We start from the raw sequence: 18,846 nt of genomic DNA on the forward strand, positions 1-18,846 counted from the left end.
AGCACTTTTCCATTAATAACCTTGTTTCACCATTGTTGTGGGGATTCCATTCTTACTGTATTTAGTTTATGTTATCAATGTATTTTACTGCTGAAGTAATACTTTACATTGCCATGTTACTGCTCCTTCTTCATTGAAGTAGATGCAGTAATTGTCCCATTTTCTTTCTTCTTCACAATTTAAATGCCTGTTACGTGTTGCCTGTAAATTCTGTAATCCATTGATTGTATATTACCGCCATGAACCGGAAATAATACAGTAGTTGTCACCTTCATGATCAATCATTTCTGTAGGTATGCAGCACGGATTGGTTCTTCTCAGCTAGTTATGTAAAGTACAACATGCACAGTCTACTTTGTCCACTGTTTCTATTTTCAAGTAAATTGATTTTTCAAACACTCTGAATTTACTAACGAGTATCCCAAATGCGTTTTCGACAACTCTTCGGGCTCTCGACAATCTATAGTTGTAAATCCTCTTATTTTGGGACAAATTACGTCGGCTGTAAGGTTTTATAAGGTAAAGTTTAAGGGGAAATGCGTCGTCTCCAACAATTACAACATCGGGTTGTAAGTTAAGAGAACTTCTTTCCAAAGCGACAAATAAGGAACTATTCTGAAAAATTTCCCCCATCTGATCCTCTTCCCTTGGCTCCATCGTCAATATACTGAAAGCAGTAATCACTGTCGAGTAATACAAGTAGCACAACACTATAGTCACTTTTGAAATTTGTAGTAGTCTGAACCACTTCCAAGGGGAACCTTTATGACATGTTTTCCATCGAGGGTCCCTATGCAGCCTGTGAAGTTCCAGCGATTTCTTAAACCGTACTCAATATTTTTCCAGTCTTCTTCTTGTGTCGGTACCTGAAACACATAATTTATTTTTCTAGGTGTCTTAAACATATAATTTATTTTTCCAGGTGTCTTAAAAGAACGTTCGAAGTAGTGATAGGAATCCTGATATTGAAACTAATGTTCAGTATGAGAGTGAGGAAATTTCTATTCAGGATGATAGTACACAAGAACTTTTGACGCCGCCTTCAATCGGAGAAAAAGAAATTTGGCTACGAATGATGTAGTACCAGAAAATGCACGTCCAAGAAAAGAAACAAAGTAGAAGCATGTCTGAGGATGTTAGTTTCATGCAAAACGACCTGGATAAACTGCAAACCATATCCACAACAGCTGCACAAATAGCAGGGAGGAAGGAGGATAGCTCCGACTATTTCTGAAAGTATATAGCTTCATTACTGCGTACAATTGAAAAAAACAGAGATGCTGTTGTTTTGCAACAAGAAATTATAAGTTTAATTATCAACAGAATTTGTGGACTATCTCCTCAAAATAACCCATCCAGGCCAAGTACAGCCTGCAGTGATGGAGAGGATTCTGAAAACATCTATCTCTTTCTTACGATGACAAGGGATATTTCTGGTTAAATTTGTAATAGGCCTAACTCTTTAGTTTTGATCACTAAGACGTAATGTTTCAACAGTAAATATGTAATACTTTTTTTACTATTTTATAACATTCACCTGTACTAACGTTCTATAATATATTAAAGATAAAGTAAGAATATTTTTAAGTTTGATTATTATAATACGAGGGTGGACCCAAAAATAACCGGAACCGAACTGTTGCGTGCGCATGCTTCGTAGTTACAGGCAGTGCTGTTAGGTGGTGTTAGTTTGGTGTCTCCCGCGACCGTCATTGAGCTGGCGTCAGTCGTAGTTAAGTGGTTTGTTTGAGGTGCGTTCCTGTTTCAACCGTTTGGCGATTAGTGAGAAGGCCGACAACAAGGAACAAAGAGAGTGTGTGAAATTTTGTTTTCTGTTAGGTAAAACTGTAGCCGAGAATGTTGGGATGCTTCGGCAAGCTTTTAATGATGATGCTTTGGGGAAATCACAAGTCTAAAAATGGTTTTCCCATTTCAAATCTGGCAACATGTCAACTGAAGACATGCCACGCCCCGGGCGTCCTTCGACAGGAATAAATGACGAAAACAGTGCCAAAATCAAACGTGCAATTGATGAAGATCGTCGAAACACCATTGACGAAGTTTCTGAGCAAACGAACCTGTCATGGAGCACGGTCCAGCGAATTTTAACCGAAATTTGCACATGAGACGGGTGTATTCAAAATTTGTTCCTCGCTTGCTCACAGATGACCAAAGAGAAAAACGCGGGAGAGTTTGCCGCGACTTGATGAGTGAAGTGCAGAACGATCCAAATTTGCTTAAAAGAATTGTGACTGGGGATGAGTCTCGGAGCTATGGGTACGATCCAGAATCAAAGCAAGCATCGAGCCGGTGGAAAACTCCAAATTCACCACTACCCAAGAAAGCACGTCAAGTGCGATCCAATGTGAAAACAATGTTGATTTGTTTTTTTTTTATGTGAATGGCATTGTCCACAAAGAGTTCGTTCCGCCAGGACAAGCAGTGAATCAACATTTAAATTTGGGTGCGTTACGAAGATTACGAGAGAGTGTGCGACGAAAACGGCCCAAAATGTGGAGAAATGGGAACTGGTTGCTTCACCACGACAATGCTCCAGCCCTTACAGCTCTATTTCCGACAGTTTTTGACAAACAACATGGTGTTTGTGCCTCAACCATCCTACTCACCCGATTTGGCTCCGTCGGATTTTTTTTTTTTTTTTGTTTCCACGGATGAAGAAATGTCTGAAAGGAAAGCGATTCAGCGATGTGGATGACGTAAAAGAAAACACGCTAACGACTTTGAACAGTATCCTGCCTCAATAGTTCCAGCACTGTTTTCAGCAGTGGCAAAAGCGTTGGGACAAGTGCATTAATGCACATGGACAATATTTTGAAGGGAACTAACGTACTATGAATGTAGAGTTCAATAAAGATGCAAAAGAAAAAGAAACATTCCGGTTATTTTTGTGTCCTCCTCGTATTTTAGCATTAAAAACTGTCATGTTTACTTACCTGGATAAACTCTTTCAGGGAGCAGTAGATGGCATGACAGGTGTACGGGATGAATTTGCTTATCGTGTTTTCAGGAACACGGAAAAAGAATTCTAATGTTTTAAACGAATCACCTGTTGCTAAATAGCGCAAGGTTATTTCTAATTTGTTCTGGCAGTTATTGCTTGTCTCATATTTGTGTCACATTTTGTTATTAGAGGTCGAACTCGCTCTAACAAATCTTCAAACTGCACCTCTGTCGTTCTTAACAAATTTTTGAAATCCTCAGGATGATTTGTAAGTTCTCATTCAATAAATGTGGAAGCTCCCAAAGCTTTCCGTTGTAATATCCATTGCCTAACCCACTATCTTTTTCTATGTTTTCTTTGTTCCAAGATATGAACGATTTCATTAGCTGAAATTAAACACATAACCACACATCCTTCAGCAACTAACCCGTCCATGGCCACTTTTAGACTGACAATTTCGTTCCTTCCGTGTGAACGGACCACGCTTTTCAGCAAGCAGAAATCGGTGTGGAGCAACCATAAAAGACTGTGGCATATTGACCAAGCTAAAAGAAAGCTTGGTGCCATTTAAATAATCCAGCACTAGTTCCTAACTTAGTTTTGGATCCATCAATGTACCAGACTGGACCATTATTGTTCTCAGGTTTAACCTGACTTTCCCATCCACTGCGCTCAGGGTAAGTGACAGTGAATTTGTTGTCAAACGAAACCCTTGGTTTCAAGATGTAGGTTCTCATATTGAGAATCCGATAAACATCACTGTCCCAAGGAAGTCTGAGACGACCCAAGTATTCAATAACGAACACCGTTGTCTGGCGACAGATTCTGTGGAATGTCATGAGGGCCCCAGGCTCAACCCAGATGTGTAATGGGATGTGTCCTATCAGAATTTGCACTTCGGAATGGGGGTTCTTGTAAATGATCCCGTTATTGCTATGCAGAATACCCTTTGCAATTTGTTAATTTCAGTCCTGCAGTTCCTTAAGTGGAGAATAAGAGAGTAAAGGTCTTACCATATTGATGTATATCCAATACATAATCCTAGATTTTAGACCCCAAGTCTTACCGTGTATTCTTTTGCAGATCCAAAAAAAAAAACCCTGTAGGAGTTGGCAAAGCAGTAATGTAGGTGCTTTTTCCAAAGTTAGTCTCTTGTCCACAATGAGTCCTAGATACTTAACTTGTGAAGAGCAGAGTATCCTCTCACCAAAAAGAGTAGGTTCCTTCAAGTTCTCTATAGACCTCATTCTAGTGAAAGGTACCACTGCCGTTTCGTTGGGATTAACAAAAAGTCTGCTTCTGTTGCACCAGGCTTCAATCTTTTTCAGTGCAACTTGAAGCACTTCGAGGACTGTATTAGGAAATTTCCCTTTAACAATTACAGCAATATCATCTGCAAATCCGATAGTAGTTGAGTTTTCGCAACAAGGCATTCACAACCAGGTTACAAAGTAGGGGCGAAAGAACGCCACCTTGAGGACAGCCCCTGGTCGTAGTCACCTTTAGCATTTCCTCAAATAGACCCATAGTAATTTACCTATTTTCTGGCATAAAATGTATTCTTCTAAAGATAAGTGTAGGGACGTTATGCTCTTGGAGGGCTTTTGACACCACTTCGCATGAAGTTTTATAAAATGCTCCTTCTATATCTATAAATGCTCCAATGGCAATTTCCTTCAAGGCCAGCGCCTTCTCGATAGATGAAACAACATGATGAAGTGCTGCTTCTATGGATTTACCTGGTAGATAGGAAAATTAGTAGTTGTGTAAAGGAAAATCCTTCAATACTTTGTCCCTAATGTGCCTATCCACTAATCTCTCCAATGCTTTAAGAAGAAATGAAGAGGGGCTTATTGGATGATATGCCTTGGCCTCGGCGTAGCTAAGTCGCCCAGGTTTGGGTATAAATGTCACTTTGGTCTGTCTCCAAGGCAATGGAACATAACCAGAGGCTAGGCAGTCCCTATAGATTATGCAAAGTAAAGACTGCAGTGAGTATATTCCCTCTTGCAACAAAGCAGGCATGATCGAATAAGGACCTGCAGATTTATATGGTTCAAAAGAATTAATGACCCATCTTACTTTAATAATAGCGATCACATCCCTGACCAGGTTCCAATCCTCTGTGCTCGAACATAAACGCAATAGATTTGGTGACTCCAGATCAGAGATCGTTAATGACACTTATTTTACTACTCCAGTGCCATACATCCCTCGGCACGATGCGTTTACATCTTGGCTTGAGTAGACCAGAACCCATATATGGTAGTTATGCTCCAGCTGGGAGACTCGCGGAGGTCCTCCAACTGGGAGTTCCTGTGGGTTGGATTTTGGATGGTAAGCCGCTTCTTTCTCTGGTACCTCCACCGTGACCTCTCTGCCAGTACAGCTCCCGGTTTCATTGGTTATACACAAGCCCTCCCCCCCACCACCTTCAAGATCATGCGGCTTGTAGAGCGAGAGTAAATGTGTATACATTTAATACCTAATACATATTAATTATATGTTTGTGAGTCACGTGAAGTTTATGGAGCAAACAGTTCATATTTATTTTATGTCTAGGAGTTGGTCTAATGTACAGTATATCATGCTATTTGTTACGGAAATTATATGTACTTTATTCGTATCGGGTATTAAATGTTATGATAGTATGTATCTATTTTCTCATGTTTGATTATGAAATAAAGGATGTAAGGGCATGGTCTGGACAACCTATACATTGTTGGTCTTACTAATAAAAACTCTATATACAGACGTTTAACTGTCTTATACTTATACAATGAGTAGCTCGTTTATAAGTCGTGTGTAAATTCCTTACTAATAATCACTACATACGTCGTATTTAACAGTATAACTGTTACACAGCTACGTCATAGTTTCGTCATTACTTCGTTACGAAAGGTAATAGAATATTTGAGGTTCTCTACTGGATCCGGTAGAGCGCTCTAGTGTGGCGTGTTAAATATCGATAGTACAACTGGCTCTAATCGATTACCACACTACATTTTGGTCAAAGAGTACAAGCTACAGCAATATTATTCTAATAATTCTATGATCTTTGGTTTGTTCTTCTGTGGTTACAAGGTAAACATCATCATAAAATGACAGTCGATACGAACAGCTGTTAAAGGGGCGGCCATTTTTTCCCTATATACAACGCTTAAATAAGGGGTTTCATGTATATAACTACTGCAAAGCAATTCCCATTGTATAGTTACAGCCTGTTTATACGTCCATAGCTTATTCACGGTTTATTAGTAACGTTTTCTGTCTCAACTCTGCATAAGTCTCGTGTTAAAACTATACACGGTTTATTAGTATGACTGTCTATGTGCACAGTAATCGGGACGGAAGTGAAGGCACAATTTTAACTACAGTTATGCGTTACTTCTGAAAAAAGCTTGTACAGGCCTATATATTTATATTTATCTTCTTCAATAACATTATGTCAAAATGTTATATAGTAAGTGTATTTATATTTAATAAGCAATACAAACTAAATATTGATGAATAGTTTGTGATTGTTGTGTTTAACTCTTGGAATGTTGAAACTATACTTGTTTCGTAAAGTGTAGACCAGTTTTGGATCAAAAGAATAAAAGAATATCTCGAGCTTGTAAGAGAAGCTCTTAAAATTTTTGTAACATTTGCAAACTCTATTTATGCAAAATAAGTTTCTACAGTAGTCTATGATTGCCAGCAAAACAAAAGCGAGATGTTCCCTTGAAATTGCAAATGATATCAGTGTGTGTAGGATATGGAATATAGAATCCAGATTTCAGAAGTACATTCTGAAAAACAAGCATATTTATCGCATTAAGTTTTTTCCTTTATAACTACTGAAACAATTTATTTATATGTTCAATACTTTATGTTTCTAAATACAACATAAATTTATGTTAATAAGACTTATTTATTTTGTTTTGTAAATCAACTCTTCACACGACCTCCTAGGGGTTGCGACCCACAATTTGTGAACCACTGCTCTATAATACTGTAACATTGTAGTCAAATAACTAATTTCCTTTTCATAAAACACATATCGTTAAGCATTGCTAGCGTTGTGTAAGAAAGGATCGTAACATTTTATTAACATTATCTTCGCTGCAGCCCGGTCGAGCTCGTTTCCCGCGTTAATACAGTCACATATTCATTCACCACTTTATAGCCAACATTTATGCTCCAATGTAGTGTAGTATAACACCTGATATCACTGCCCGTAACCTGTTTCTACCTAACAAATCTTCCTTGTTGACAGTGTTGAATGCGCTGTGCTGGGGCATGACCCCTTGTACTGCATATTGACGTAGACAAGAATCAATAAAGTGAATTTAACTATAAAAATATACTCTGTTTCCCTTTATTTTTGGAATTCGCATGCAGTGGTATTGCCAGGCAAGTGACGGAATCTTCAACACAGATCAATACTGGAACAATTGCACCAAGTTGACTTCTGTGTCATTACAGCAAAACAAGCTTCCTGTCTCACTTCTTTCGCACTGTCTGTTCTTGCGCATTCATTCATCTTCCCTCCCCTTTCCCCACTTCCTCGTGACCTTAACCCACTTAAAAAGCTGCATATATTTGCATGAACTTCTACTTAAGTTGACTTCGTGATTAGGGAGACATTGTCGAGGACCTTCAAGAGTTCGCTTCCTTGGCCCATTCCTCCATATTCTTCAGGGGGTTATGAACCGAAAACAGATATTCAATAAAAGTGTGAACAGAAAAATTTCTTCTACAGTTAATAATGAAAGAACACGATTGAATTAGAGAGTGAAACACAACTAAATACTTGGGGGGGGGGGGGGAGAGGGAAGAATTTACATGAAAGAAATTAGATTCTGTGAGAAAGAAGGGTCATACTTCTACATGTAATAAGATAATTAACACACAGAGTAAAAACATGACATATTAAATATGGAGAACGTCGGCTCTGTTATACAAGGTTTTTTACAATTAAACGTTAATACAAAATTCAGGCGTAACAAGAGGACAATGAAACAAGGAAAAATGTCCTAATAGACATAGGCCAGGAAAACATTCGTTTCCGAGATATTTCACCACTATGGCCACCAACCGAATACCTGGTACAATTGCAACCTCATCTCTTACCTAACAGACTTAATGGTCGTGCATTCCTTCATTTTTTCAGTATAAGCTATGAGACCTTTTGGATCATGGTTGGCCAACTTAATACCTTTGGGGACCAACTTTAATTTAGGTAACTTCATCAGGAGCCAGATCACGCTTTATGTTTAGTTTGATCCATGCGGAAAGAAAACTATAAGTTATAATCTTAAAATGCATATATATTGGGCAAACAAAACGGAATTTTAAAACAAGATACAAAGAGCACATCTCCGATTTTAAACACAACAGAACAAAATCTAAATATGCATTCCATCTCATTCAATATGGACATGAACTTGGATCAATAAGTGATACCCTAACAATAATCAAAACATATAAAGATAATACACAAATAAACACGGCAGAAGAATATTATATTTCGAAATATTATAAAAAAGATAAATAATTGATTAATGAAAATTTACCCAATTTACAAAACACACTATACAGCATGTGATGCGGTGTATTCATGCGCGCACTATTTGCTTCTTACGTAAACTATGTCAAACACAGGTACACAGTCTCCACTTAGCCAGTACACGACCAACATCCACAGAAAACACTTCCACAACTAGTGAGTATTGTTCAATGTATGTAGTTAATATAATTAAATATTTCCGACTTGCTCTAGCAAAGTTAGAATTTATTACCGACATTTACATTTTATTTAGTGTACTTCGTAGCCATCCCATTTTTTCAACATTAATTGAAACCGGACTTTCAATCAAATTTATATAACAAATTGCACCATTTGTTTTAAATAAACTAATATTAATTTTCAACACTTAATTTCTTTCAGCGATTTCAGACTTTCGATTCACACCATGTTAAATAAACTTCTACAACATCACTACTACATTGAATAATTATCCGTAAGTTTCATTTAATACATTACAATTATTAAAATCAAATCCATCAGTTTCAAAATTAGATTAACTACCTACGACTTTGATTATTTTTCAGTGTAACATGAACAACAACAGAACATAAGCCCATCATCTGATTAATTATAAACAGTTTAAACCCAACATATTGGCATAAACAATAACACCAAGATCTACAAAATATAGGCAGTTATAACAGGCCAGAGTTTTATACTATGATATGGAAAAGTGAATACCTTGTAACAAAATATTGTAATTTGCAAATCCTCACATGCATAGTAAAGCATTAAATAGAGTTAGCTCATCATTTTTATATTTTATCTTACTTTTAGCCTCATATCATTACATCGTTCATATTATCGTTCACATGTGATGATTTGCAAAGAATATACCCATGATAATATAAGTATATTTTAATTGTTGACAGTTGGGGTATCCACAATTCAACATTATAAAACTAATTCATATAATTTTTAATAGGTTTTACCTTCATATGACAGTAAACATGTATTGTATGTGAATTGTGTAGATAACATTGAGAGTATTGATATTGTAAAATGACAGAGTGTATCTGATGATGTTGACATGGTCAACGAAAACGTTCATACATCACACAATTTATTATGTAAAGGTTAACACCTAACAAAATATATAATGTAGTAAAGTCAACGACTGAAAAATTAAATTTCTAACATATTTAATAAGAAAGGTCAGATGCCTGGAAATTTGCCATTACCACAAAATAGTGGCAAAAAAATGTTCCTCTTTGACCAGAAATTAACACAAAAATAATATGAAACACAGTTTTTATGTTTATTGTTGTTTAGTCAACTCCGAAAATAGGTTTAACCTCACAAGTAATACCAACAAGGAACCACTTATGAGGCAACTGTGTTGCCTTAAATAACTACAAACCTTACAAACCTAAACCCTTGTACCCACGTTGTTTAATGGAAACACTGTGGTTTCTGAATATGGAAACCAATGGTTTAAAATCAACTTGTGATATTACTATGATGTACCGAAGTACATATGGAGTTTCAGTGCAGTAATTGTGAGATTTTCACTCAAAGAATATGTGATAACAGGGCGAATATCAGGTAATCTATGGCGAATCCTGGGCCTCATCTCGCCAAATAAAATTTCGCTATCACCAATGCCTTCAACGCTAAATAACATACAGTGGACTAAGCTGTTGATAAAAGCGTCGTAAAATAACCCATTAAAAAAAAAACATACAGTGGAAGCCACGGGCGTAGCTTAGTCGGCTAAGGTGCTTGTCTACAGATTCGGAGTTACACTCTGGCGTGGATTCGATTCCCGTTTGGGCTGATTACCTGGCTGGCTTTTTTTTTTTCGAGGTTTTCCCCAACCGTAAGGCGAATATCAGGTAATCTGTGGCGAATTCTCGGCCTCATCTCCCCAATACCAACTCTCTGTTATCAGTTCCATCGACGCTAAATAACCTAGCAGTTGATACTTTTGTTTTAGTTTCATCAGTTCATCGCTCTTAGAGTAGAGCTGGAGGGGGCTCACCAACACTATGGTCCCCAGGTTTCAATCCACTCGACTTTTTTGTTTCGGGATATTTTAAATATTTTGTTTATTCCAGCCAGGGTTTAGAAAAACTAGTAGACCTGTTCTACACAATTGTGTACATGCCGTAACAAATTATTTTCATAGAAGTTAATTAATGTACTTGAAGACGCTGTGTTGCTGTGCTTTAATTCACTGAGGAAAAAAAAGATTTTTTGACTCAGAAATAAAAATATGTGATTGTGATAATATTTTTTCTCCTGAGTTCAATATGAACATATGCAGCTGAAGAGAAAACGGAGAAGAAGAGACATAGAAAATAGAATTAGAGGCAGTGTAGAAAGCGAAAAATTATTTAAATAGTATGTTTCATTACACATATGGTTTGGAACATTTTTTTTAACTTTGTTATTTACCGACAATGGGTTTGGTGATAGCGAGATATTTGGTGAGATGAAGCCGAGGATTGATCATAGATTATCTGACATTTGCCTTACGGTTGCAGAAAATTTCGGAAAAAAAACGCAATCAGTTTATCAGCCCGAGCGCAACTCCGGATCGACAGGCAAGCGCCTTAGCAGACTGAGCCACGCCGGTGGCCAGCATTGTTGTTAACTTTCACACAATATCAAGTACATTGTTCAATGTTAAATTTTTCAAGGAAATTTCAATACTCCAAAATTTTGTTATTGCAATAAAATTGAAATAGTTATTACTATCAGTACAATAGTTTCTGATGCAACGTTAACTTTTATTACCTTCTGCTTCAGTTAGTCAGGGAACGTTATCTCCGAAAAGTCCTTTTTTCGCAAAAAATGAGTGATATTGTTCTGAATCACACTGAAATGTCTGTAAGAATAAATTTTCTACATAGGCTACTGTATAAATATAAAAAATTCATCTTCATAAACGAATGAGAAATCATTAAATAAACAACGGTATTCACCTTTTCCTTCCACCTGTAAAGTTGCGTTTTTGGAGTTAACGTTGTCTGATTCTAAGCCCTCGAATTATGTGTCAATTTTTTCTAAATACTGTAATTTTAGTAGTAGTTTTGAGAAAGGAGCTTAAAAGATTAATACCCCTATTATTTTGGACTACCTGTTTGTCTCCGTTTTTAAATGTTGGGATTATTATGGCTAGCTTCCAACCGTTGGGTATTTTTGCATATTAAAAAATTAACTAGATTAATTAATGTTAAATACATTCATTGTATCTCTCTTCCCTATATTTAGTCATTTCATTTGTTACACCATCGGCACCGGGTGATATAGAATTTTTAAAATCCTTAATACGAAATACGAAAAGTCTGAAATCCCATAAGGGCAACGGCCTCCTACAAAAGAGTGTAGGGTAACCTGAAGGTCTACTACACTTGGGGAGCCAGTCTAAGAGAGCTTACACTATACACTTACAAACTAGACACATAAACAAATTATACCAACTAAACACGATAAACAATACAGACTCAACACACAGGGTAAAGTCGGATGAATCGGATCAATAACCCAATCGGGTCATTTTTAGAAATTTCCTCCTTATCGCCAAATAACAAGTACAGAAGGAAGTTCTGCCATTTAGCGTCGACCATGAGAACTTCATCTACAAATTGAAAACAGCAAGGCATCGGAAGTCATGTTCGTTGTTGTGTTATTATTAGTTGAAGATTGTGCTTTTTGAAATAAGGCATGCAAATATTTTACTTTTTAAAATACTATTGCAATAATGTTCAAATAAGTGATGTAATTCGTTTTGTAATTTATTGCGCATTTGTAACACAATACATGCATGCGTTTGAAGTAAGGTTATGGCATTGCCAGCGCTCTATTGTCCTCTTGCATTAGAACCAACCCTCTAAAATGAAATGTTGCGTTTCGGGCGAATAGGGCCACTAAAAAACGGTGAAACGGGTCAAAATTTTTTGTACTCATTTTTTTCCATTTTAGTTTATGGATCGTATTATGATTACAGATGGACAGAGTACGATATGAAGAAAGCGATTAAAGATTTCCGGGAGGGTAGACGCCAGCGCCATGCAGAGGAATGATTTGGAGTTCCTCATTCCTGCCATCAGAGAAAACTCCAAAGTGGAAAAGATCTTTCAGAAAAATTGAAGAGTGGGCAAACTGTATTTAATAAAGATCAGGAAAAAGAATTTGTTTCTAGAATATTGAGACTCTCTGCCTGTTGTTTTCCATTGGACTCAAACGATGTGCGTAAAGCTGCCTATGAATCCAATAATGCAAAGCATAACTTCTCTGAAGCAAAGCAAATGGCTGGTAAAGCATGGCTAATAAAATTCATGGGAAGAAACCCACATATTTCTTTGAGAAAAGCGGAAGGACTTTCTTCAGCTCGTTGCAGTAATCTTAATAAAGAAAATGTGATGGAGTATTTTTCATTGTTGAGGAAGACCAATGAAGAATTTGACTTGATGGACAAACAGCAGTTGATTTAGAATGCTGATGAATCTGGTTTCCCGCTAAACAACAAATCAACATGGAAGGTATTCGCCGAGAAAGCAAGCAGAACGGTATATGCCCAGACATGTGTAGAAAAATGAGAGCTTGTCACCATCTTAGCTTGCGCTAATGCCATAGGAAACTTCATTCCTCCTATGGTCATTTTTAAAGGTAAGAAGCATCTACCTGAATTCGGAGATGGTTTGCCGACTGGGTCTCAATGACAGAATCAAGGTGGATCAACGAAGAAAAGTTCCTGATGTGAACCAGATTCTGCAAAAGGAAACACCAACAAGGGAATCTAGAATTAACCACATCATCGTCATCACCTTGTGAATAATCAGAATCCAGCGAAGAAGAAGATAATAATACATCATGTGGACTATGCAAGATCAAATACACTGATGGTTTATCTGTTCGTCTTGGTGACTGGATTCAGTGCCAAGGAAAAGGAAGGTAATGGTATCATGAGAAATGTGTTGGGGCAGAGGGAAGGAAGAAATTTGTTGAAGATGCGTTGTTCTTAAGTGATATGTGTACTTTTCAACTGACCCTATTCAACCACTACGTTGACCCGTATCACCCAACTACAGAAAAGCGAACAGAATCATGCAGAGCTTTACTAAAGTACAGTTTAAAAGACTCTAAATAGTATTTGTGCAATCTTAACTGGTGATACGTACAAGTTAAAGTGCATAGTTTGTAACTACGTACAATAAACGACGTTGGTATGAACATGTGTCTTATAATTAAGAGATTTTTCTTTACTGGCCCGATTCATCCGACTTTACCCTAAATTATGCAAACTAAACACATAAATTATAATCTGAACACAACTGTCCACATTAAACACACGATAAAAAGAAAAAAAGAGAAAAAATTACACAAACTGAACACATACATAGTCTTAACTCACACACAAACTAAATACACAAAAACCTATACCAATTACACACATAAATTTTACAGCCTAAACACACAAACTATCTAAACTAAACGCACAAGAACAATACAATTGAACACAAAAATTATACTAACTAAATACATGAACTATACCACTATACACGGAGTCAAGCTATTCAAACTAAAACACACAAAACCATACAACTGAACACAAAAATTATACTAACTAAATACATGAACTATACCAACTATACACGGAATCAAACTAACCAAACTGATACACACAAAAATAACTATATAACAATACACAACTATACACAGTTTACATAGTGTTCGTAATTTCTTCCAGTCTTTTCCATGCCTGCCTGTCCCTCGCTGTTCTCGTCCACTGCGTTCCAGTCTCTCTCCGGAACACGTCCGACCACCTTCTCCTTGGACGTCTTCTGCTTCTTTTCCCAATGCGTCGGTCCCGCATGGTCGAGGCGTACGTCCACCTGCTGCAGTCCATCCTACTCACGTGTCCGCCCCATTTCCATTTGAGACGTAGCGCCAGACTCACTGTATCCTGCATACCGCTTCTTATTCGGATGTCTGTGTTCTTTATCCTGTCTTGCAGTCTCAGCTGTAGGACATTTCTTTCATTTACCTCTGGCACACACGAAGCAGGTTTTTCTGTTGCTCTGTCAGAGACCAAACTTGGCACCCGTACAACATTACTGGAATTACGTAGGTTTCCAGAACTTCAAATTTAAGTTTGGTGCTGATGTTTTGGTTTTGCAGCATGAATTTCAAGCTCCAAAATTTTTTCCAACCCAAACATATTCTTCTTCGTATCTCCTTCTCTCTCCTACAGAAGAGTGACACAATTTGTCCCAGGTATACATACTCGTCGACGTATTCCAGCATCATGTTGTTAACCGTTATAGGGATGTTGTCTGCATTTGTCATTAGTTTAGTTTTCTCCAGGTTCATTTGGAGCCCAACTTCTGAGCTTTTCTCGCAGAATTCAGTCAGCATTTGTTGTAGTTCCTGTCTGGATTTGGCGAAAAGTACAATGTCATCCGCAAAGCATATATTTGATAGTCTCCTACCCGTTCAGCCCGTATCTCTTTTTGCCCCAGTCCATTTCTCTAAATAGTACTTCTAACAGACAGGTGAATAATTTTGGTGAAATGGGATCTCCTTGTTTCACTCCCCTCCCTAATTTAAATGCTTCTCCTTCCACCTATGTTCGGATTTTTGCGTAACTGTTGATGTAGATATTGCCCAATAGTCTTATAATTTTGTGTTCGACTCCCATTGTGTCTAGAGCTTCAAGAACTTTAGAATGCTCCACTGAGTCAAAGGCCTTGCTGCAACCTACAAATGCAATATATACTTTCATGTTGAACTCGTTGACTTTTTCTGTTATTTGATTCACTGTTTGGAGATGGTCGATGGTACTGAAACTCCGTCGGAATCCTGCTTGTTCAGATGGTTGATTTTCGTCCAAAAGTTTTGTTACTCTACTTGTCAATATCTTCGTGAATACCTTATATAAGCTAGACATCAAACTGATAGGCCTTTAATTGTTCAGGTCATCTTTTGTTCCCTTCTTGTGCAGAAGTATTATGGTGCTTTTATACCACTGGCTGGGAAACTCTTCCGTTTCTAGTATGGTGTTGAATAACTTTGTAGCTGCTTGGACTACTACTTCCTGGCCCCACTTCAGGCATTCGTTGAGTATTCCGTCTACTCCTGTTGTTTTCCCATTCTGCAAGTGACCTATGGCGTTTCTGACTTCGCTGATTAGAATGGATGAAATTTCATCATCCCTTGCATACATGGTTTCGATGTCACTCCTCAGCATTTGGACGCCTGTATACAGAGTTCTGTAGAATTTCGTGGAGGCTTCTATTATATTTTTCCTCGAGGCTTGCCTGTCTCCATTGGTCCCCTTTACTCCTAACATCCAATGTTTGCCTTGACTCAAGTGGATCCTTAATTTCTTTACCGATCTACAGTCCTCCAAGATTAGCCTCGTCTTGTCTGTAATATACAATCTTAGATCCTTTCTTATTTCTCTCTTCGTTCTTTTGTTTAATTCTGCATATTCTGTTAACGAGTACTCTTGGGCTGCTTTCATTCTTCCTCGTTCTTCTATTAAGCTTATTGTGTTTTCGCTTAGTTTATGTCTATTCTTTATCCCACTATTTATAACTACTGAATCGGTCGTAGCTTGTAGGATACTGTCTTCCATGGCGTTATAGATAGTCTGAACTCGTGATTCTGCGATGATATTCTGCAAATTTCTGTTGTAATACTATCTTGTACTTCTCTATGTCGATGTTTTCTGCATTTGGTCTGTGTTTCGGTGTGAAATGGCGTTTCCTTCTGGGTAGCCTAATGTAAGCACGAAGGAGTCTATGGTCCGTATCGAACTTCAACCCGTTCAGCACTTGTACGTCTCGTATATCTCTGAGGCTATTGCTTAGGATGAAATCAATCTCGTTTCTGGTTTTCCCGTTCGGAGCCTGCCAGGTCCATTTGGAAGCTGCGCTTTTCCTATAGAATGAATTGCTTATCTTCAGCTCGTGCTCCTGTGCGAATTGAATCAATCTTTCCCCTCTCCCATTCCTTTGTCCATAGCCATGAGGACCGATCGCTTCTTCTTCGACATGGTTCTTTGTGCCTATTTTGCTGTTAAAATCGCCAATGACTAATGTCCTTTGCGCTCTATATGAGTTCACTGTTTTGTCCAGTTCACTGTAGAATTGTTCAAGTTACTCTTCTATGCTAGCTTCTGTTGGTGCTTACACTTGGATTATTGCAAATTTTTGTTTGTTCACATTTAACGTCAGGACCGCTATTCTTTCACTAACTCCTCTAATTTCTTCTATACAGTTTTAATCCTGTTATTTATTAGAAATCCCACTCCCTTCTACCCTTTTGTTTGACTAATGTAGCTTAAGACATTTCCATTATATTTTTCTATTATTGTTTCTCCCTCTTTTGCAAATCTGGCTTTCAAGTAGCTGACTGGAATAATTTCAAGGAAAAAATTGTTCTGGGGCCGGGTATCGAACCGGGGACCTTTGACTGAGTACGCCAATGCTCTACCGACTGAGGTATCCAGGAACACGTCACTGGCCGTTAACAGAAAACCACAGTTCAAGTCACATAGAGTTTGTGTGCACTCAGTGTTGGGTCTTTGACGGCCTGTCAGTCCACTTGAGGTATATGGATATAAAGTGAAAGAACCGGTGTTTGGCACAGTTCCTGAGTAGTTCAGTCGGTAGAGCATTGGCGCGCTCAGCGTAAGGTCCTGGGTTCGAGACTCGGTCCCGGAAAAATTTTTTCCTTGAAATTACTCAATATTCCTTCATCCGTCACTTCAATATTTATTTGCATTGTACGTATTGTAAGAAATTATCATGACATTTTATTTTATCACCTATGGCATAGGTGTTCAATTCTCTTTTTATATTCCCCATTTTCTACAAATTCACAGACATTGTTCATAAAACTTCGGTCTATTTCCCGTGTTTTATTCTTCAAATTTCGATTAATAATACCACACAAGGGATAACTTCTTGCTAATGTTTTGTTCTATAACATTGTTCTGGATCATAGTCTATATATTATATAGAATATTTAAAGTTCTTATCTGTTCAATAGGAGTATCCTCAAATACAATTTATGATCTCACTATTGATTTTGATCAGAAAACCATTATTTTAGTTTTATCTTTCGATATTCTGAAAACATAATCCAAGCTTATTTTAATTAGGAGGTGCAGGAAAAATCGTAGATTTTATTTTCATATTATTACCACGTCATCAGCATATGCTAAAACATTAAAATTTATCGTATGAGACTGTTAGATATAAGAGGAAAATTGTCGGGAAATTTAAGAAAATCTCAATGACCGATTACATCGTCGATAAATAAGTTACTGTAATAAAATAGAATATGTACTTTCTTTAACATTGTAGTTTATTTCATTTGATATTCAATAACAAACGCTATACAAGAAATGTAGATATACTGTATGCTCTCTTCCACTCAAAGACAGAATGTCATTTCTCTACCAGGAATGAAAGGCAATGTCTGTTGAATCGGTAGAGAGCAATGCTAATATGTGTCATATCGGAAGACTAAGGTGATATATAATGGAATTGGATAATTACACACAAGATGCTCACATGATTGAATCGTTGAAAATTTTTTTCAGTGTTACATGACCAATATCATAGTGAATCGTTGAAAATTTTTTTCAGTGTTACATGACCAATATCATGGCCAGCATAAGCAAAGCTCTTTGTTAGCGAGGAATTGGGTTCTGTGGGCCGAAACGAGAAAACACGTCAACATAATGGTTATATCTGAGTTTCTAGAATCTATGAATCGTTTACTCGTTGATTCATTCATTCATTCATTCATTTAATTCAATTTATTTAATTTAGTTTATTTACTTTAATTCAATTAATTTAATTTAATTAATTTAATTTAATTTAATTAATTTAACTATTTCATTATTTATGTATGTATTTATTTATTTATTTATTTATTTATTTATTTATTTATTTATTTATTTACTAGCAAATCCTCGCGCTTCGCTGCACTTGTTACAAATAGAATTATTGACTTAAATCTATTATATTTTCAAATACAGCTTTTTTTTATTACTTAATGAAAAATTAGCTTAATATAGTTGTAAGCCATCTGTTCTAAATTATTAAAAATATCTATTTTAAACTGTGAGTGTGTTATTATCATACAATACTTTCAGGAGTTGTTCAATTTCAATTTTAAGCTTGGTACTACATTAGACTGTCTCGCGCCTTGACCTCCTCTTCTAAGGCATCCTGCCTGAGGCTCGCGTTATGGAATTGCTAGCTGGTTCGAGTTCTCATGGGGAAAGAAATTTCGTCATGAAATCACGGCTAGTGTGTGGGACCGGTGCCCACCCAGCATCGTGATGCAC

At 37.0% G+C, this 18,846-nt stretch overlaps 1 protein-coding gene and 1 long non-coding RNA gene across 5 annotated transcripts in view; both read left to right on the forward strand.

Annotated features, from left to right (window-relative positions):
* Positions 1-18,846, forward strand: part of LOC138715373 (uncharacterized) — a 644,942-nt gene that overhangs the window by 114,952 nt on the left and 511,144 nt on the right. The gene's annotated exons all lie outside the window — the stretch shown is intronic.
* Positions 8,427-9,664, forward strand: LOC138715674 (uncharacterized). The gene is made up of 2 exons (XR_011336537.1): positions 8,427-8,967; positions 9,059-9,664. It is a non-coding gene; the product is annotated as an uncharacterized lncRNA (long non-coding RNA).

This window comes from Periplaneta americana, chromosome 15, assembly GCF_040183065.1.
Source record: "Periplaneta americana isolate PAMFEO1 chromosome 15, P.americana_PAMFEO1_priV1, whole genome shotgun sequence".
Lineage (NCBI taxonomy): Eukaryota > Metazoa > Arthropoda > Insecta > Blattodea > Blattidae > Periplaneta > Periplaneta americana.